The following is a 22678-nucleotide window of genomic DNA, read 5'->3' as shown; positions in this document are numbered from 1 at the left end:
ATGTAGAGACTGATGGATAAGATTAAGATTCCTAACCCATGTGTTTTCGAAATATGACTATTATATGAAAACATTGTCTTCTTTATACATAAGCTTAAAAAAGAAGTATGGATCTTTAAAGGCCATGTTAAAGTAGCTTTAGATAAAATAATAATATAATTATAGAATAATTTAATTATCTTCCCTTAAATATAGTAAACTATTCAGAAGCTCTTATAAAGTAGATGATTTTGCTTTGTTCCCACCAATTTTAAATGCGTTTACAAAGTCAAATGTACCTCACTGGAAATTATAGTAATTTGCTTTCAGCATGAATTATTTTACCCCCAACAACTGTTTTTTTACAGTAACTGGTTATCCTAGCATTTTTAATTTAAAATACAAAGACAATTATAGACATTATCCAGAATCAAACCACAATTACCTAAACTGCTTAGCTAATTAGCTATCCTGATAATAGACTTAAATTTTCACTTTAACTGGGTACTAAAGGCTAGACTCTCAATTTTGCTTAAAAAGCAATGTATATGAAAATATCACATAGTGGCATTTGCAAATAGGCATTACAAAATATATAAAACCATATGTTTTGCATTTAATTTATTCCACAAAAAAAATAGCATTTTTTAGTTCTACTGTCACTTTTACTTGTCGTTTTCCACTAGTCTGGGAGATCCTCTTTAAAAGACTACAGAGTATTGTGAGGTGCCTCTTGAGTTTTATCCAAAGGGAAATTAATTATCTGGAATCTGCACTTATCTTTTTAAATGACAACAGACCTGTCTCAAGTGTGAAATAATAAATTTAAAAGTTAAAAGGCCTCCGTGGTGCAAGGGCTAGCAGTTGTCTCTGATGAGAAGACTCTTGACAATGGCAGCAGAGGACAACCCTCAATACAACATTGTTTGGTATGTCCACATAAAATTTAGTGAGAGATATTTTAACTTTATTCTTCTGTGGTTGACATGGTTTGTCTTCTAGAAGAGGAGAAATTGTTATCAGTATGTAACTTAAGTCTCTAGGATATGATTACATACCTAAGGCATGAAGAATCAGCAATGCTTTCAACAGTCCCCATGGACTTGCTTAGGCCTTGTGACTGATCAACAGGGGTAACTGTCTTGGTTATAATCCTCACATTACATTCCAGAGGGAAGTCATCACTGAACCCTTAGTTTAGTAAGTTATATTATTTGTGTCAACAGTGAAGACTTACACTAATCTTAACTGGACAACTGTATACAGAAGTGTCATCTAAAATGGTTAGCCCAGGGGGGTAAAAATGTATCTTGGTCTCACTATTCATCCAGCAACAGCTGACAATTTGGCAGCAATCTATGTTATGTTAAGATTTCCTAATACTTCTGCTTGTATTGTTTCATAGGAGGCTGCTTGAGGAATCATGTGACAGTGAAAAGCATGCTTTGCAAACTAAGTTATTAAAACGATCATACGGTATATCTCTATCACTAAAAAACAATCTTGATGCTGTCATTTCTGTGTCTATATGAGAGGAATATGGGAGAAAAAAGTCAATGCCTGGGTGTAATTTTCATAGACAATTGGAAATCTTTGTTTCCCTGTGTTTGAAACAACATGCTTTTTCTCCTGGTGAAAGGGTATGACAGATTACCTACGCACACTTTCAAACAACTGATGTGTATTTCAGAGCTGTATCACCTACAGTTTCTCCTAATAATGAAAGAAAAAATCTGCAGCTGTGTAACAAGCATAGAGAATTAAATAACTTGATGCCATATGCAACAACTCATAGTCTGTCTTTGCATGGTTTAGTCTTTTTCCTGGGCCTGCCTGTGGAAATATGTTAATCTGACAGTCAACATCATGTGTTTGTTCTGAGTCACTGACTACTGAATGCTGATGTGAGCATTTTTGTTGCTGTTTTCCTGCTAATCATACCAGTGTTTCAGTGTTTCACTGTTTCCAACTGTGCTTTCTTCATCTTTGGCATAAGTAATCTGCTTAATGTTTATTCAACTGCCTTCTTTCAATACACCTAAAATGTATCACTATATTTTGAGAACTCAATTCATTTCACATAAATATAAATTAGTGTGAGGAAAGAATATGTCACTTGATAGTTGTGAACAAATTTTATTTAAAGTCTCACAAATTGGTACCGCAAGCTTGCTCATTTCAGCTATTTTTGACTCTCAATAGAATTAGGTTATTCTTCTATCTAGGTCATGGGCTTACATCATTATCATAGCTGAGTTTCAGTCTAATCAATTGTTCAACAGAGTTATTATTACATCATTAATATTGAAATCAGAGTATTCAAAGCAGCTAAAAATTCTTCAAACACTTAAGAACACAACAATGTGTAGATATCCCAAGATCAAGAACCTCATATTAGTCATGCTGCATTCATTCAGATCACTTTGTTGCCCTACCCATACTGGGTGGTATGTCAATTAGGAAAAAAGGAAAAGGAAAGAAACAAAAAAGAAAAAAAAAAAAAAGAAAGGCTTTTCAAAAGCTAAATAAATAGATGGCTAACATTTATTTGATGCTTAATATAGGCTGGTAATGTTTTATGTGCTGTTTGTCAATTAACTCAATTCTCATCGCAACACAAGAAGTAGGTTGCAATTATTTCCCTCATTTAACTAATGAATACATAGGGGCCTAAAAGGATTAATTAATTGCTCAAAGATGACAAAACTAATGGATAGGAGAGGATTTTGAACCCAGGCAGTCTGACTGTAACACCTAAAATCCTCACTGAGACACAGTACCTCTCCAATATGATCTGAAAATCTAACAATAGCCGATGCCCTCACATGGCTATTGATTTGCATGTTTATAAATAAGAATTCTGGAAAAGTTCTCAATTGGAAAAGAGTCCTGGGACTTCCCTGGTGGTCCAGTGGCCAAGACTCCAATGGAGGGGGTCCAGCTTCCATCCCAGGTTCAGTAACAAGACCCCACGTGCTACAACTAAGAGTTCACATGGCACAACTAAAGATTCTGCATGCCACGACTAAAGACTGAAGATCCCAAATGCCTAAGACCTGACACAGCCAAATAAATAAATAAAGTAAATACTTTTTTTAAAAAGTGTTTCTCGAAAAATAGGAAAAGATGGCGGAGGAATAGGATGGGAAGACCACTTTCTCCCTCACAAATTCCTCAAAAGAACATTTCAATGCCGAGCAAACTCCACAAAACAACTTCTGTAGGCTGGCAGAGGACATCAGGCAACCAGAAAAGCAGACCATTGTCTTCAAAAACAGATTTTTAATCTTTGCTCTTAGGTTTTTGTTGTCAATTTTGTACATTTAAAAACCCTAACTTCACTACCCAAGTTTACCTGAGAGCGAGATTACTGGCTTGACCACTCTCTCCTCCTCTGGACTCTCCTTTTTCTCCACCAGGTGGCCTCTGTCTCTTTTCTCCCCCATCTCTTCTCTATCCAACTCTGTGAATCTCTGTGTGTTCCAGACGGTGGAGAACACCTAAGGAACTGGTTACTGGCAGGATTTGTCTCTCTCCTACTCATTCCTCTCTCTTATCCTCCTGGTCACCTCTGTCTACTTCCTCCCTCTCCTCTGCCCTGTATAACTCTGTAAATACCTCTGAGCGGTCCAGACTATAGAGCGCACATAAGGAAGTGACTACTGGCTAGCTTGCTCTCTTCTCTTTTGATCTCACCGCATCTCATTCCAGTTACCTCTAACTACCCCCTCCATCTTCTCTTCTCCTTGTAACTCAGTGAACCTCTCTGAGTGTCCCTCAGTGTGGAGAAACTTTTCATCTTTAACCTAGATGTTTTATCATCGGTGCTGTATAGATGGAGAAGTCTAGAGGCTACTGTAAAAATAAAACTGAAAACCAGAAGCAGGAGGCTTAAATCCAAAGCCTGAAAACATTAGAGAACTCTTGAATTCAGGGAACATTAAGCAATAGGAGCTCATCAAATGCCTTCATACCTACACCGAAACCAAGCTCCACCCAAGGGCCAACAAGTTCCAAAACAAGATATACCACGCAAATTCTCCAGCAACACAGGAACACTCCCCTGAGCTTCAATATACAGGCAGCTCAAAATTATCCCAAAACCTTTGATGTCTCATAACCCATTACGGGTCACTCCACTGCACTCCAGAGAGAAGAAACCCAGCTCCACCCACCAAAATTCCAACACAAGCCTCCCTAACCAGGAAACCTTGACAAGCCACTGATAGAACCCCACCCAAAGTGAGGAAGCTCCATAATAAAGAGAACTCCACAAATTCCCAGAATATAAAAAGGCCACCCCAAACGCAGCAATATAACCAAGATGAAGAGACAGAGGAATACTCAGCAGGTAAAGGAACAGGAGAGTTGCCCACCAAACCAAACAAAAGAGGAAGAAGTAGGGAATCTACCGGAGAAGGAATTCCGAATATTGATAGTGAAAATGATCCAAAATCTTGAAATCAAAATGGAAACACAGATAAATAGCCTAGAGACAAGGATTGAGAAGATGCAAGAAAGGTTTAACAAGGACCTAGAACAAATAAAAAAGAGTCAAAATATAATGAATAATGCAATAAATGAGATCAGAAACACTCTGGAGGCAACAAATAGTAGAATAACGGAGGCAGAAGATAGGATTAGTGAAATAGAAGATAGAATGGTAGAAATAAATGAATCAGAGAGGAAACAAGAAAAACGAATTAAAAGAAATGAGGACAATCTCAGAGACCTCCAGGACAATATGAAACGCTCCAACATTCGAATTATAGGAGTCCCAGAAGAAGAAGACATAAAGAAAGATCATGAGAAAATCCTTGAGGAGATAATAGTTGAAAACTTCCCTAAAATGGGGAAGGAAATAATCACCCAAGTCCAAGAAACACAGAGAGTTCCGAATAGGATAAACCCAAGGCTAAACACCCCAAGACACATATTAATCAAATTAACAAAGATCAAACCAAAGAGCAAATATTAAAAGCAGCAAGGGAAAAACAACAAATAACACACAAGGGGATTCCCATAAGGATAACAGCTGATCTTTCAATAGAAACTCTTCAGGCCAGGAGGGAATGGCAAGACATACTTAAAGTGATGAAAGACAATAACCTACAGCCCAGATTACTGTACCCAGCAAGGATCTCATTCAAATACGGAGGAGAAATCAAAAGCTTTACAGACAAGCAAAAGCTGAGAGAATTCAGCACCACCAAACCAGCTCTCCAACAAATTCTAAAGGATATTCTCTAGACAGGAAACACGAAAAGGGTGTATAAACCCGAACCCAAAACAATAAAGTAAATGGTAACGGGATCATACTTATCAATAATTACCTTAAACGTAAATGGGTTGAACGCCCCAACCAAAAGACAAAGACTGGCCGAATGGATACAAAAACAAGACCCCTCTATATGCTGCTTACAAGAGACCCACCTCAAAACAAGGGACACATACAGACTGAAAGTGAAGGGCTGGAGAAAGATATACCACGCAAATAGAGACCAAAAGAAAGCAGGAGCGGCAATACTCATATCCGATAAAATAGACTTTAAAACAAAGGCTGTGAAAAGAGACAAAGAAGGCCACTACATAATGATCAAAGGAACAATCCAAGAAGAAGATATAACAATTATAAATATATATGCACCCGATATAGGAGCACCGCAATATGTAAGACAAATGCTAACAAGTATGAAAGGGGAAATCAACAATAACACAATAATAGTGGGAGACTTTAATACCCCACTCACACCTATGGACAGATCAACTAAACAGAAAATTAACAAAGAAACGCAAACTTTAAATGATGCATTAGATCAGTTAGACCTAATTGATATCTATAGGACATTTCACCCCAAAACAATGAATTTCACCTTTTTTTCAAGTGCTCATGGAACCTTCTCCAGGATAGATCACATCCTGGGCCATAAATCTAAACTTGATAAATTCAAAAAAATTGAAATCATTCCAAGCATCTTTTCTGACCATAATGCATTAAGATTGGATCTCAATTACAGGAGAAAAACTATTAAAAATTCCAACATATGGAGGTTGAACAACACACTTCTGAATAACCAACAAATCACAGAAGAAATCAAAAAAGAAATCAAAATATGCATAGAAACTAATGAAAATGAAAACACAACAACCCAAAACCTGTGGGACACTATAAAAGCAGTGCTAAGAGGAAAGTTCATAGCAATACAGGCATACCTCAAGAAACAAGAAAAAAGTCAAATAAATAACCTAACTCTACAACTAAAGCAACTAGAAAAGGAAGAAATGGAGAACCCCAGAGTTAGTAGAAGGAAAGAAATCTTAAAAATTAGGGCAGAAATAAATGCAAAAGAAACAAAAGAGACCATAGCAAAAATCAACAAAGCCAAAAGCTGGTTCTTTGAAAGGATAAATAAAATTGACAAACCATTAGCCAGACTCATCAAGAAGCAAAGAGAGAAAAATCAAATCAATAAAATTAGAAATGAAAATGGAGAGATCACAACAGACAACACAGAAATACAAAGGATCATAAGAGACTACTATCAGCAGTTGTATGCCAATAAAATGGACAACGTGGAAGAAATGGACAAATTCTTAGAAAAGTACAATTTTCCAAAACTGAACCAGGAAGAAATAGAAAATCTTAACAGACCCATCACAAACACGGAAATTGAAACTGTAATCAGAAATCTTCCAGCAAACAAAAGCCCAGGTCCAGACGGCTTCACAGCTGAATTCTACCAAAAATTTCGAGAAGAGCTAACACCTATCCTCCTCAAACTCTTCCAGAAAATTGCAGAGGAAGGTAAACTTCCAAACTCATTCTATGAGGCCACCATCACCCGAATACCAAAACCTGACAAAGATGTCACAAAAAAAGAAAACTACAGGCCAATATCACTGATGAACATAGATGCAAAAATCCTCAACAAAATTCTAGCAATCAGAATCCAACAACACATTAAAAACATCATACACCATGACCAAGTGGGCTTTATCCCAGGGATGCAAGGATTCTTCAATATCCGCAAATCAATCAATGTAATTCACCACATTAACAAATTGAAAAATAAAAACCATATGATTATCTCAATAGATGCAGAGAAGGCCTTTGACAAAATTCAACATCCATTTATGATTAAAACTCTCCAGAAAGCAGGAATAGAAGGAACATACCTCAACATAATAAAAGCTATATATGACAAACCCACAGCAAACATTATCCTCAATGGTGAAAAATTGAAAGCATTTCCCCTAAAGTCAGGAACAAGACAAGGGTGTCCACTTTCACCGCTACTATTCAACATAGTTCTGGAAGTTTTGGCCACAGCAATCAGAGCAGAAAAAGAAATAAAAGGAATCCAAATTGGAAAAGAAGAAGTAAAACTCTCACTGTTTGCAGATGACATGATCCTCTACATGGAAAACCCTAAAGACTCCACCAGAAAATTACTAGAGCTCATCAATGAATATAGTAAAGTTGCATGATATAAAATCAACACACAGAAATCCCTTGCATTCCTATACACGAATAATGAGAAAGTAGAAAAAGAAATTAAGGAAACAATTCCATTCACCATTGCAACGAAAAGAATAAAATACTTAGGAATATATCTACCTAAAGAAACCAAAGACCTATATATAGAAAACTATAAAACACTGATGAAAGAAATCAAAGAGGACACTAATAGATGGAGAAATATACCATGTTCATGGATCGGAAGAATCAATATAGTGAAAATGAGTATACTACCCAAAGCAATTTACAAATTCAATGCAATCCCTATCAAGCTACCAGCCACATTTTTCACAGAACTAGAACAAATAATTTCAAGATTTGTATGGAAATACAAAAAACCTCGAATAGCCAAAGCAATCTTGAGAAAGAAGAATGGAACTGGAGGAATCAACTTGCCTGACTTCAGGCTCTACTACAAAGCCACAGTCATCAAGACAGTATGGTACTGGCACAAAGACAGACATATAGATCAATGGAACAAAATAGAAAGCCCAGAGATAAATCCACACACCTATGGACACCTTATCTTTGACAAAGGAGGCAAGAATATACAATGGAGTAAAGACAATCTCTTTAACAAGTGGTGCTGGGAAAACTGGTCAACCACTTGTAAAAGAATGAAACTAGATCACTTTCTAACACCGCACACAAAAATAAACTCAAAATGGATTAAAGATCTAAATGTAAGACCAGAAACTATAAAACTCCTAGAGAAGAACATAGGCAAAACACTCTCAGACATAAATCACGGCAGGATCCTCTATGATCCACCTCCCAGAATCCTGGAAATAAAAGCAAAAATAAACAAATGGGATCTAATTAAAATTAAAAGCTTCTGCACAACAAAGGAAAATATAAGCAAGGTGAAAAGACAGCCTTCTGAATGGGAGAAAATAATAGCAAATGAAGCAACTGACAAACAACTAATCTCAAAAATATACAAGCAACTTATGCAGCTCAATTCCAGAAAAATAAACGACCCAATCAAAAAATGGGCCAAAGAACTAAATAGATATTTCTCCAAAGAAGACATACAGATGGCTAACAAACACATGAAAAGATGCTCAACATCACTCATTATCAGAGAAATGCAAATCAAAACCACAATGAGGTACTACTTCACACCAGTCAGAATGGCTGCGATCCAAAAATCTGCAAGCAATAAATGCTGGAGAGGGTGTGGAGAAAAGGGAACCCTCCTACACTGTTGGTGGGAATGCAAACTAGTACAGCCACTATGGAGAACAGTGTGGAGATGCCTTAAAAAATTGCAAATAGAACTACCTTATGACCCAGCAATCCCACTGCTGGGCATACACACCAAGGAAACCAGAATTGAAAGAGACACATGTACGCCAATGTTCATCGCAGCACTGTTTATAATAGCCAGGACATGGAAACAACCTAGATGTCCATCAGCAGATGAATGGATAAGAAAGCTGTGGTACATATACACAATGGAGTATTACTCAGCCGTTAAAAAGAATTCATTTGAATCAGTTCTGATGAGATGGATGAAACTGGAGCCGATTATACAGAGTGAAGTAAGCCAGAAAGAAAAACACCAATACAGTATACTAACACATATATATGCAATTTAGGAAGATGGCAATGACGACCCTGTATGCAAGACAGGAAAAAAGACACAGATGTGTATAACGGACTTTTGGACTCAGAGGGAGAGGGAGAGGGTGGGATGATTTGGGAGAATGGCATTCTAACATGTATACTATCATGTAAGAATTGAATCGCCAGTCTATGTCTGACGCAGGATACAGCATGCTTGGGGCTGGTGCATGGGGATGACCCAGAGAGATGTTATGGGGAGGGAATTGGGAGGGGGGTTCATGTTTGGGAACGCATGTAAGAATTAAAGATTTTAAAATTTAAAAAATAAAAAAATAAAAATAAAATAGCACTAAGGGCTTGGGATGATTAGCTAACACTGTCTAAAGGCAGGACAATGGAAGAGAAATTTCTTTAGTATTTTAACTCAACAACTCACAGGCATATGCAAGATGTATGTAAAATTAGGCTTTAGTGTTGAGAGTTTTTAAGCATTTCAGAATTTTGCAAAAGTATGTTTGAGATTTTGTGCTTGAAATAGTATTTTGGCTTGCAAGAGCTACAGTGTAAGGATAGCAAATAAAACAATTATATTCATATATTCAAAAAAAATTAAAAAGTGTTTCTCAGTTTTGTTTTGTTTTGTTTTTAAGTCCTTTCATCATGAGAAAATTTTATGCCATCATCTTATCAGGTATTTGGCATCATATTTCCTATATTGTCACAGTCCTGCTTCTTTGATGATTTTTTTCCCTAGGCATTTTTCCTTTTTTCAGCTTAATCACATTTATTCTATAAATTAGAAAGCATATCCAAAATTTTGTAGAACTGGCAATATTGAGTCATGGTTAGAGACTGAATTTGGAATCGCAAAACACCATTTTCAAATCTCCAGTCCAGTACTCAGTGGTAACAGAACCTCTGGCAAAGTTGTTGCTATTACTTAGTTCCTAAGCTCTTCTTCTTCATCTGCAAAATGGAAACTATGAATAGTAATTATTAATATTTGTAGTTTTACCCCATGATGATATGAGATTTAAATGAGGTAATGCATATAAAATAGCATAGCACCAGAGAAAAAGTGAACTGTAGCTACTTTCACTTTTGAGTGATGGATATAAAGTTTGATGTTAAATTTATTTGCTTTTTTTTGTTAGTGAATATGCAGGTCTGTCAAGTAGATTACCTTGAGCATAAAATCTTTCACTTACTCTCAGTACAGCCTAAAAAAATAACATTAATTACAAAATATGTGCTTATAATAAAAACTATGAAGATGCAAAGGAGAAAAATATTATGGATTTTAAAGTCATGAGTAGAGTTGAGAAAAAATACAGTATCTTCATTTTAACTAAACTTTTATTAGAAAAGATTTTCATGCCAGGTTTTATGTGAAGTCTTTGTAGGAGCTTATGTTCTTGAAACTTTCAGGTGCACAAGGCTGAAAAAAGCTTGAGAATAATTAAAGAAGGATCTGCTCAACGAAGTATGTAATGGGAAAAGGAAAATTTTTATTTTGTTATAACTCATGGTTGACTTTTTTCTTACCTTCTTGTGCACAAGACATTAACATTCCTCACTTGCATTGCTCTAACATAGGGAAAGCAACTGGATCCCATAGCAAACGCTAGAGATAAATTTAGTAAAATCTGTTTAATCAAACTACCTAAAAAATAAATTTCTTCTGCCCCTGATATCTTAACGTTCCTGGTGATTTACTTCCTAAGATGTCCACTTCATATTGTTTTTGCTGGATGATTGGAATAGAGGACACTTTCATTGTTGTTTGCTTCACTTGAGCTGAGATGGAATGGTTCCAGTTGTGTAAACAGCTCTTGGTGATCTTCCAGCCCTCTTTCCAATGCCCCATGGAGATGCAGTTGATTAACCAGGGCACAGAGTGGGCAGGTGCTGCACACAATTCCTTCACAGTTCTATCATCCCCCTGTGAGTCTTAAGTCAGATTCTAGTCCTAGCTCTTTATGGGTTCAGACAACTAATCATAATTTACTTTGAGGTGATTTGGGTCATGCACACAAATTGCAGATAGAATTAAGTTAATAGAGTCCTTTTATTGTGTGTATGACCAAAGCCAGTTCGCTACAGAGGAAAAGACTTAACTGACGAGTTACTGCATGCATCATATGCTCAGAGAGAGGGACATGAAGATAGCAGTAAAGCAACTAACAGTATCCAATTAACACAGAGGGTTAGGTTCTCCCTCTGCCTGAAATTTATCGGTAGCAACAGTTTTTATATCTGATGAAATCTGTTTACTTGTCTTTTTAAAAAAAAAATAGGGCTGTGGATATGGGAAAGGATTTTCATGATAAAAGATGCATTTTCCATATCATTTATATATTAAGATGTTCACCTATGAGTAACTGCTATCATAAATCTTATAAAGATACTTACCAAAAACTAGAAATTTGTCATCCACAAATAATTTTTTATGAGTACACACACAAAAAATTTTAATTGAATTTACAATTCAAAAAAGTTTACATTAAATTTTCCCATTTTAAAAAGTCATATGTGAAGAAAATTATCTTAATTCTTTTTGGATGAGTAATGCAATTTCTCAATGTTCTTGCTTGACAGAATCTCCTTAAAAAGATGATTATGGACTATAATAGAATTTAAAACAGTCAAATACTAAGCATCTACTTTCCTCATTGAAACAATATTCAGATTAGGCCTACTGCCATAATACATTGGTAGTTTTAGGTAATTATACAATAGTTATGCATGTTTTGCTAAACTATGTCAAATATTGAATTAAAATTTTAAAATGTAGTTTTAGGCTTCCCTGTGCAATATTACAATGCCGAGAAAGTTGAAGATGTTATTTTGTTGTAGCCACGCATTCTGGGAAACAAACTCACTCAGAAGGACAATGCAGATAGAGGAGTGCAGTTTATTACCCTGGTGGGCTCAAGGCAGAGTCTCCTCTTAGCCAAGGACCCTGACCAGTTTTTCTGAAAACCTTATATTCCCTAAGTGTACATGACAAATCCACCTCCCCAAATTCCCTGAAACTAGTCTGAACAAAGGAAAAGAAAGATACAATCAAAGTTAACCCATGATTCATATGCCTTAAGCCTAGGTAGGAAACAGGGGACAAGTATCAATAGGCCTGTGGTCATACCCCAATAAGCATAATAGAATTTATGATTCTATTCAGTTACACAGATAATTAGGGTATTATTTTAGGCAACAGAGAGTCTAGGTATGAGCCCTGGGGCTCTTCAGGGGGCCTGCTTTTCCAGTTGGTATATCATTTCCATAGATATTGGGCATGTAGCTCAAAGTCCACAATCCAGCCCAAGATAGAGTCCTGCTTTCAAGATGGAGCCTGTTCTGTCTGTTTCCTCCTTCATTCCCTCCTCTTGATGCTCTTAACTCATAGTATGTGCATCATTCATAGGGATATATTGCACCCTGACTCTCTGACGTCTAATTTGGGAGAACGACATCAACCTTTGGGTTACAAACTTCATAATACATTGTAAAATAAAGGGTCCACAAAGCAGAATGATCAAGGCAACTATGACAATGGCAAATATAATTTTCCACCAATCACCCTTCACCCAAGATAGGACCAAAGTCCATAAAGGAAGATTATCATCAGACATAACTTTTACCTGACCTTTCATGTCATCCAGGGTGACTGATGTATAACCAGATAAATCAGGAATATATACACAACATTCAACTTTAATTATAGCACAGGTCTCTCTTTGTACTGAAACTATGGTAGGTCTCAAGATGATACCAGCAAGTGCTTGTAGCAGCAGTTGATTGTAGAGCTTCATCTCTTTTTCTTCTTTAAGATGATCTTGGTTTCATGGGGTTCAGTGGGGTCCTTTTCTATAGTCCACTCAGTGTCCTCCGGGTCTGCTGGTATGCTCTCTTCACCCTCACGTGGTGGACCCAGGGAGTGACACCTGCAACTTTAACTGCAGTAAGGCTGGTTAGAACAACAGTATATGGACCCTTCCAACATGGGGCCAAGAAGTCGTGTTTCTAGTCCTAGACCACACCTGATCCCTGGGCAGAAATGCATGAATCTGTTCCCCAAGGGGGAATGGCATCCTTTCTTGTACAAACTTAGTTACCTGATTTATTACCTTACCCAGATGGAACTGGGTAAGGTAATAAATCCATCTGCTGTGAAATCTCATCTCCCTTTACCTGAGGCAAATTTGTTGACACCTGTTTTATAATGGGAGGGGCCTCCCATACACAATCTTGTACAGAGAAGAGCCATGGGCCTGTGGGGTCATTCTGAGTCTGAGCAGAGCCATCGGAAACAAGTCCACCCAGGAAGAGTCAGTCTCTAAGATCCACTTGGAGAATGTCTCTTTAAGTGTCCGGTTGGTTCCTTCTACCCTCTCAGAATTCTGGGGCCTATATGTTGTATGTAATTTCCACCTGATGTTTAAAGTTTTGCTTACTTGTCATACTAAGTCAGCTACGAAAGCAGGGCCATTGTCCGATCCAATGCTGGTAGGAAATCCAAATCTGGGAACTATCTCCCTAAGCAGGCACCAGGCGACTTTTGATGCTCTTTCAGTCCAGGTAGGAAAAGCTTCTACCAATCCTGAAAATGTACATATTAAGACCAGCAGGTAATAGTATTGTCGGTGAGGTTTCATTTAAGGGAAGTCAACTTCCAGGTGTTCAAAGGGCAGTGTGCCTTTTACCTGAATCCCTGGATGTTTCTGTCTGTGCCGAGAGCAGGCAGTGAGCAGGCAGTGTAGTTCTGAGATTTTGTCCTGCATAGGAAAGAAAGAGAAGCAGGGAACCAAGAGATATTTTCAAATTAGCTCTTCCAGTTTATCATGGCCTAGGTGGGTCATTTGGTGTGTTTGGCTTACCAGAGTGGTTGCCAGCTCCTGCAGTACCAATAATTTGCCACTTGGCAATTCCCACCATCTCTTTTTAGTCTTGATGGCCCCTTCTGCTTTGGCTTGTTGGTTTGGGGCTTCAGTGTATTTTGGAGAGTCTAGCGTTAGCTCAGGTAGCTCCGCCAATATGAGAGCTTTAACAGGGGCTTCACTTGTCACCCCCAAGCCCCTCCCGTTTTCTGTGTTACAGTTCCAATTGGGCCTCTCATCGTGGGTGGCTAGTTCTGCCCACCATTGCAGGTTTGCAGTACCCTCAGGTACCATTTCTCTTAACCATTTTTTTGGCCTCAGTTAGGATCCTGTGTCTTTCCTCAGTGCTGAAAAGGGAGACTAGTAGTTGGATTATGTCATCCTATGCAGGGCAATGGGTTCGAAAAATAGACTCCATTGGCCTAATCATGGCTTGTGGCTCCCCCGAGTAAGGTGAAGCGTATCTCTGCCAGTTTAATATATCCGTAGAGGAAAATGTCTGGTAATACTAGGCTACAGGGGGCTGATGGTAGTGCCCCATGTGTCCTGAACTGGAGGCTATTGTAGCTCTCTGAGGGGCATCTGTAGTGGTGTTCTTTCCCCCTGTTCCTTGGCAGAATGCAGCCTCTAATTGCTGTGTTTTCTACCCCCTTCCCATCAGAACTCACTGGGAGAGGTGGATACAGTCTACGAGGTCCAGCTGAGGTGGAATTCTGTGGGCATTGACCAGAGGTCTCCATTGCTGGGATTGGAGCCTATCAAAATGGCAGCTCTATGAATTCCGGGAGAGCTGGTGGAAGAGCAGTGGCTGCTGAAGGAACTTCACCTGGCCGGGACTTGACAGCAAGGTGGCCTCCAGTCCTGGTGGAGCACTGGGAGGCAGGTGTGTCATTATCCAGTATGGGGGAGGGGTCAGGTCATCCCCCTTCAAATTCTGTAGAATTGCCTTTTTTATCATCAGTCAATTTTTGTGCCATTAAAAATTTCCCCTTTCCCTTGTTCAAGTAGGAGGTTCTTGAGCTAACCCTAGCCATGAGTCAATATATTGATCCAGGTGTCCTGGCTCTCTGTGACTACTGTATACACTGTTTCCACTATTTTTAAGATCACAGTGTTCTCTGGTGGCCATCCTACTCCCATAGAGGGCCAGTTGACATCACAAAGTATGTGGACACAGTTAAGCTTCATCTTCACCCTACAGTCTCCTCCAAAACCATTCTTTAAATTTTTAAACATGTCAGTTCATTTAAGTTAGTCACTCAGTCGTGTCCAACTCTTTGCAACCCCATGAATCACAACACGCCAGGCCTCCCTGTCCATCACCGACTCCTGGAGTTCACTCAGACTCACGTCCACCGAGTCAGTGATGCCATCCAGCCATCACATCCTCTATCATCCCCTTCTTCACCTGCCCCAATCCCTCCCAGTATCAGAGTCTTTTCCAATGGGTCAACTTTTTGCATGAGGTGGCCAAAGTACTGGAGTTTCAGCTTTAGCATCATTCCTTCCAAAGATATCCCAGGGCTGATCTCCTTTAGAATAGACTGATTGGAACTCCATGCAGTCCAAGGGACACTCAAGAGTCTTCTCCAACACCACAGTTCAAAAGCATCAATTTTTCGGCACTCAGCTTTCTTCACAGTCCAACTCTTACATCCATACATGACCACAGGAAAAACCATAGCCTTGACTAGAAGGACCTTAGTCAGCAAAGTAATGTCTCTGCTTTTGAATATACTATCTAGGTTGGTCGTAATTCTCCCAAGGAGTAAGCATCTTTTAATTTCATGGCTGCAGTCACCATCTGCAGTGATTTTGGAGCACAAAAAAATAAAGTTTGACACTGTTTCCACTGTTTCCCCATCTATTTGCCATGAAGTGATGGGACCGGATGCCATGATCTTCATTTTCTGAATGTTGAGCTTAAGCCAATGTTATCACTCTCCTCTTTCACTTTCATCAAGAGGCTTTTTAGTTCTTCTTCATTTTCTGCCATAAGGGTGGTGTCATCTGCATATCTGAGGTTATTGGTATTTCTCCCCGCAATCTTGATTCTAGCTTGTGATTCGTCCAGCCCAACATTTATCATGGTGTACTCTGCATATAATTTAAATAAGCAGGGTGACAATATACAGCCTTGACATACTTCTTATTTGGAACCAGTCTGTTGTTCCATGTCCTGTTCTAACTGTTGCTTCCTGACCTGCATACACATTTCTCAAGAGGCAGGTCAGGTGGTCTGGTATTCCCATCTCTTTCAGAATTATTCACCGTTTATGTGATCCACACAGTCAAAGGCTTTGGCATAGCCAATAAAGCAGAAATAGACATTTTCCTGGAACTCTCTTGCTTTTTCGATGATCCAGCAGATGTTGGCAATTTGATCTCTGATTCCTCTGCCTTTTTTAAACTGAGCTTGAACATCTGAAATTTCACAGTTCATGTATTGCTGAAGCCTGACTTGAAGAATTATGAGCATTAATTTGGTAGCGTGTGAGATGAGTGCAATTGTGCAGTAGTTTGAGCATTCTTTGGCATTGTCTTTCTTTGGGATTGGAATGAAAACTGACCTTTTCCAGTCCTGTGGCCACTCCTGAGTTTTCCACATTTGCTGGCATATTGAGTGCAGCACTTTCACAGCATCATATTTTAGGATTTGAAATAGCTCAACTGGAATTCCATCACCTCCACTAGCTTTGTTGGTACTGATGCTTTCTAAGGCCCATTTGGCTTCACATTCCAGGATGTCTGGCTCTAGGTGAGTGATCATACCATTGTGATTATCTTGGTCATGAAGTTCTCTTTTGTACAGTTCTTCTGTGTATTCTTGCCACCTCTTCTTAATATCTTCTGCTTCTGTTAGGTCCATACCATTTCTGTCCTTTATCAAGCCCATCTTTGCATAAAATATTCTCTTGGTATCTCTAATATTCTGGAAGAGATCTCTAGTCTTCCCCATTCTGCTGTTTTCCTCTATTTCTTTGCATTGATCGCTAAGGAAGGCTTTCTTATCTCTCCTTGCTAGTCTTTGGAACTCTGCATTCAGATGCTTATATCTTTCCTTTCCTCCTTTGCTTTTTTCTTCTCTTATTTTCACAGCTATTTTTAAGGCCTCCTCAGACAGCCATTTTGCTTTTTTGCATTTCTTTTCCATGGGGATGGTCTTGATCCCTAACTCCTGTATAATGTCACGAACCTCATTCCATAGTTCATCAGGCACTCTATCAGACCTAGTCCCTTAAGTCTGTTTCTCACTTCCACTGTATAATCATAAGGGATTTGGTTTAGGTCATACCTCAATGGTCTAGTGGTTTTCCCTACTTTCCTTAATTTAAGTCTGAATTTGGCAATAAGGAACTCATGATCTGAGCTACAGTCAGCTCCCAGTCTTGTTTTTGCTGACTGTATGGAGCTTCTCCATCTTTGGATGCAAAGAATATAATCAGTCTGATTTCAATGTTGACCATCTGGTGATGTCCATGTGTAGAGTCTTCTCTTGTGTTGTTTGAAGAGGGTGTTTGCTATGACCAGTGCATTCTCTTGGCAAAACTCTATTTGCCTTTGCCCTGCTCATTGCGTACTCCAAGGTCAAATTTGCCTGTTACTCCAGGTGTTTCTTGGCTTCCTACTTTTGCATTCCAGTCCCCTATAATGAAAAGGACATCTTTTTTGGGTATTAGTTCTAAAAGGTCTTGTAGGTCGTAGGTCCTCATAGAACCATTCAGCTTCTTCAGCGTTACTGGTTGGGGCATAGACTTGGATAACTGTGATACTGAATGGTTTGCCTTGGAAATGAATAGAGATCATTCTGTCGTTTTTGAGATTGCATCCAAGTACTGCATTTCGGACTGTTTTGTTGACCCTGATGGCTACTCTATTTCTTCTAAGGGATTCCTGCCCTCAGTAATTGATATAGTAGTTATCTGAGTTAAATTCACCCAGTCCAGTCTATTTTAGTTCGCTGAATCCTAGAATGTCAACGTTCACTCTTGCCATCTCCTGTTTGACCACTTCCAATTTGCCTTGATTCATGAACCTAACATTCCAGGTTCCTATGCAATATTGCTCTTTACAGCATCGGACCTTGTTTCTATCACCAGTCACATCCACAGCTAGGTATTGTTCTTGCATTGGCTCCCTCCCTTCATTCTTTCTGGAGTTATTTCTCCACTGATCTCCAGTAGCATATTGGGCACCTACCGACCTGAGGAGTTCTTCTTTCAGTACCCTATAATTTGCTTTTCATACTGTTCATGGGGTTCTCAAGGAAAGAATACTGAAGTGGTTTGCCATTCTCTTCTCCAGTGGACCAAATTCTGTCAGATCTGTCCACCATGACCCATCCATCTTTGGTGGCCCCACATGGCATGGCTTAGTTTCATTGAGTTTGTCAAGCCTGTGGTCCTAGTGTGATTAGATTGACTATAGTTTTTTTGTGATTATGGTTTCAGTGTGTCTGCCCTCTGATGCCCTCTTGCAACACCTACAGTCTTACTTGGGTTTCTCTTACCTTGGATGTGGGGTATCTCTTCACGGCTACTCCAGCAATGTGCAGCCGCTGCTCCTTACCTTGGATGAGGGGTATCTCCTCACTCCCACCCCTCCTGACCTTGAACATGGAGTACCTCCTCTAGTCCCTCCTTGCTCCTCTTGGCTGCCACCTCTGGCCTCTGGCATGGGGTAGCTCCTCTCGGCTGTGCTTGGTGCAGTCACATTCCCTTAGATTCACTTCCCCCCATCTTGCTTAACTTCTTGGACCTTCTTCTACTTTTCCTTTTCATTTTGTCTGTGAACTTCTCAGTACCCTATGTACATCTGATATTTCCACTCAATGACACTTAAATTGCCATTCTGCCTCCTTCTTAATTGGGGTGAGTAGAGCCTTACCTGCCAGATCTCAGAGGGAGAAGGGGGATCAGCGTGTCTTCACCTGGAAGTCAGCACAGCCGAACCAGAACACTGCATGATCCAAGACTGTTTCTCCCTTAACTTTTAAAGTCCATCCTGTCTTGGTGGGCTTGATCAGGTGTGGATGAAAATACAGATGGGTTAAATATCCCGCATCCCAGGCCATCTCCGGAAAAGCCAATTCGTACTCACTTATGTATCCCCCTCCTTCTAGCTTGATAATTCCGAGGAGTTCAAGAATTTCATAGCAGATGGGACACCTCCTTGGGGATGGCAGAATATGAGCGCACAAAAGCCAAGTTTCTTCTCCTAAAAATCCCCAAGCAATTGCTTGGTAATATGGAAAAGAAATACAAAAAAGCAAAATGGCTGTCCGGGGAGGCCTTATGAATAGCTGTGAAAAGAAGAGAGACAAAAAGCAAAGGAGAAAAGGAAAGATATACACATCGGAATGCAGAGTTCCAGAGAATAGCAAGAAGAGAAGAGAAAGCCTTCTTCAGTGATCAATGCAAAGAAATAGATGAAAAGAACAGAATGGGAAAGACTAGAAATCACTTCCAGAAAATTAGAGATACCAAGGGAATATTTCATGCAAAGATGGGCTCGATAAAGGACAGAAATGGTGTGGACCTAACAGAAGCAGAAGATATTAAGAAGAGGTGGTAAGAATACACAGAAAAACTGTACAAAAAAGATCTTCATGACCCAGATAATCATGATGGTGTGATCACTAATCTAGAGCCAGACATCCTGGAATGTGAAGTCAAGTGGGTCTTGGAAAGCATCGCTACAAACAAAGCTAGTGGAGGTTATGGAATTCCAGTGGAGCTATTTCAAATCCTGAAAGATGATGCTGTGAAGTGCTGCACTCAATATGCCAGCAAATGTGGAAAACTCAGGAGTCGCCACAGGACTGGAAAAGGTCCGTTTTCATTCCAATACCAAAGAAAGGTAATGACAAAGAATGCTCAAACTATCACACAATTGCACTCATCTCACATGCTAGTAAAGTAATGCTCAAAATTCTCCAAGCCAGGCTTCAGCAATACATGAACCGTGAACTTCCTGATGTTCAAGCTGGTTTTAGAAAAGGCAGAGCAACCAGAGATCAAATTGCCAACATCCGATGGATCATGGAAAAAGCAAGAGAGTTCCAGAAAAAAACATCTATTTCCTCTTTATTGGCTATGCCAAAGCCTTTGACTGTGTGGATCACAAGAAACTGTGGAAAATTCTGAAAGAGATGGGAATACCAGACCACCTGACCTGCCTCTTGAGAAATGTGTATGCAGGTCAGGAAGCAACAGTTAGAACTGGACATGGAACAACAGAATGGTTCCAAATAGGAAAAGGAGTATGTCAAGGCTGTATATTGTCACCGTGCTTATTTAACTTCTATGGAGAGTACATCATAAGAAACGGTGGGCTGGAAGAAGCACAAGCTGGAATCAAGATTGCCAGGAGAAATATCAATAACCTCAGATATGCAGATGACACCATCCTTATGGCAGAAAGTGAAGAGGAACTAAAAAGCCTCTTGATGAAAGTGAAAGAAGAGAGTGAAAAAGTTGGCCTAAAGCTCAATATTCAGAAAACGAAGATCATGGCATCTGATCCCATCACTTCTTGGCAAATAGATGGGGAAACAGTGGAAACAGTGTCAGACTTTATTTTGGGGGGCTCCAAAATCACTGCAGATGGTGACTGCAGCCATGAAATTAAAAGACACTTACTCCTTGGAAGAAAAGTTATGACCAACCTAGAGAGTATATTCAAAAGCAGAGACATTACTTTGCCGACTAAGGTCCGTCTAGTCAAGGCTATGGTTTTTCTAGTGGTCATGTATGGATGTGAGAGTTGGACTGTGAAGAAAGCTGAGCACCGAAGAATTGATGCTTTTGAACTGTGGTGTTGGAGAAGACTCTTGAGTGTCCCTTAGACTGCAAGGAGATCCAACCAGTCCATTCTGAAGGAGATCAGCCCTGGGTGTTCTTTGGAAGGAATGATGCTAAAGCTGAAACTTCAGTACTTTGGCCACCTCATGCAAAAAGTTGACTCATTGGAAAAGACTTTGATCCTGGGAGGGATTGGGGGCAGGAGAAGGGGATGAAAGAGGTTGAGATGGCTGGATGGCATCACTGATTCGATGGACGTGAGTCTGAGTGAACTCCGGGATTTGGTGATTGATAGGGAGGCCTGGCGTGCTGCGATTCATGGGGTCACAAAGAGTTGGACACGACTGAGCGACTGAACTGAACTTAACTGAATTTTCCCCAAGACAGTGTGGACTGCTATTACTAAGTCAATTCAGTCATGTCCAACTCTGTGCGACCCCATAGATGACACCCCACCAGGTTCCGCCATCCCTGGGATTCTTCAGGCAAGAACACTGGGGTGGTTTGCCGTTTCCTTCTTCAATGCATGAAAGTGAAAAGTGAAAGTGAAGTCGCTCAGTCGTGTCTGACTCTTCTAAACCCCATGGACTGCAGCCCACCAGCCTCCTCCATCCATGGCATTTTCCAGGCAAGAGTACTGGAGTGGAGTGCCACTGTCTTCTCTAACGGTGTGGACACCACCTCCTAAATGACCTTCACAAATTTCCTTTCTAAGCCCTAACACGCTCGTCAACCTGCATACCAAGCAATCATTGCCACCTGCCTATTCCAGGCTCCTGTGGGCCTGTGCCCTTATAATCCCTCCCAAGCGGGTGATCAGGCCCCTTGTTCCACCCTACAGGGTGGGTTCCTCCTCACCTGAGCGCTCAGTTCCCCTGCTGCCATCCACTACCTGCTAACATGCAAGTTCTGGGCATTGAGAAGCAGAATCCTTCCAGAAGTGCGAGGCGCCTTCCCCCATCTAGAAGATTCAAGCCGCAAGGCCTCGGAGTAGTCCCAAATGGGAATTGTCTCCTCAAAGTGAGGAGTTTCCCAGCCAATGCACCAAATATAGCCACGCATTCTGGGAAACAAACTCACTCAGAAGGACAATGCAGATAGTGGAGTGTGGCTTATTACCCTGGTGGGCCCAAGGCAGAGTCTCCTCTTAGCCAAGGACCCTGACCAGTTTTTCTGAAAGCCTCATATACCCTAAGTGTACGTGACAAACCCATCTCCCCAAATTCCCTGAAACTAGTCTGAACAAAGGAAAAGAAAGATACAATGAAAGTTAAGCCGTGATTCGTATGCCTTAAGCCTAGGCCTGTGGTCCTACCCCAATAAGCATAATAGAATTTATGATTCTATTCGGTTACACAGATAATTAGGGTATTCTTTTAGGTAACAGAGAGTCTAGGTAAGAAGAGCCCTGGGGCTCTTCCATCCAGGGGGCCTGGTTTTCCAGTTTGTATGTCGTTTCCAGAGATACTGGACATATAGCTCAAAGTCCACAGTCCAGCCCAAGATAGAGTCCTGCTTTCAAGATGGAGCCTGTTCTGTCTGTTTCCTCCTTCAATTTTAAAGTATGTGCATCTTTTCTGAGAAAGATGATCAAAAAATTGTGAGATTTTCCCTATATTCATTTTTAAAAATATCACTTAATTATCTTTTAATTATTTAATTATTTTTGGACATTGTATGTTATTATTAATGTAAGGATTTAATTTCAATAAAAATTGTTTACACTGATATATATATATAAGCACATATATTTTAATAAAGCATACACATAATTCATATTATAAATATATACTATGCACAATGCATATCATATATATTGTACACTGATTAGACAATATATTCCAATAACACTAACATATATATATATATCTGTGTTAAAGTTGGATTTATAAATCAATTAGTAGATTTTAAGTTTACAAATAAGCTTTGAA

The sequence above is a fragment of the Capra hircus genome, chromosome 4 (genome assembly GCF_001704415.2).
Source record: "Capra hircus breed San Clemente chromosome 4, ASM170441v1, whole genome shotgun sequence".
Lineage (NCBI taxonomy): Eukaryota > Metazoa > Chordata > Mammalia > Artiodactyla > Bovidae > Capra > Capra hircus.
This window is presented reverse-complemented; position numbering follows the sequence as displayed.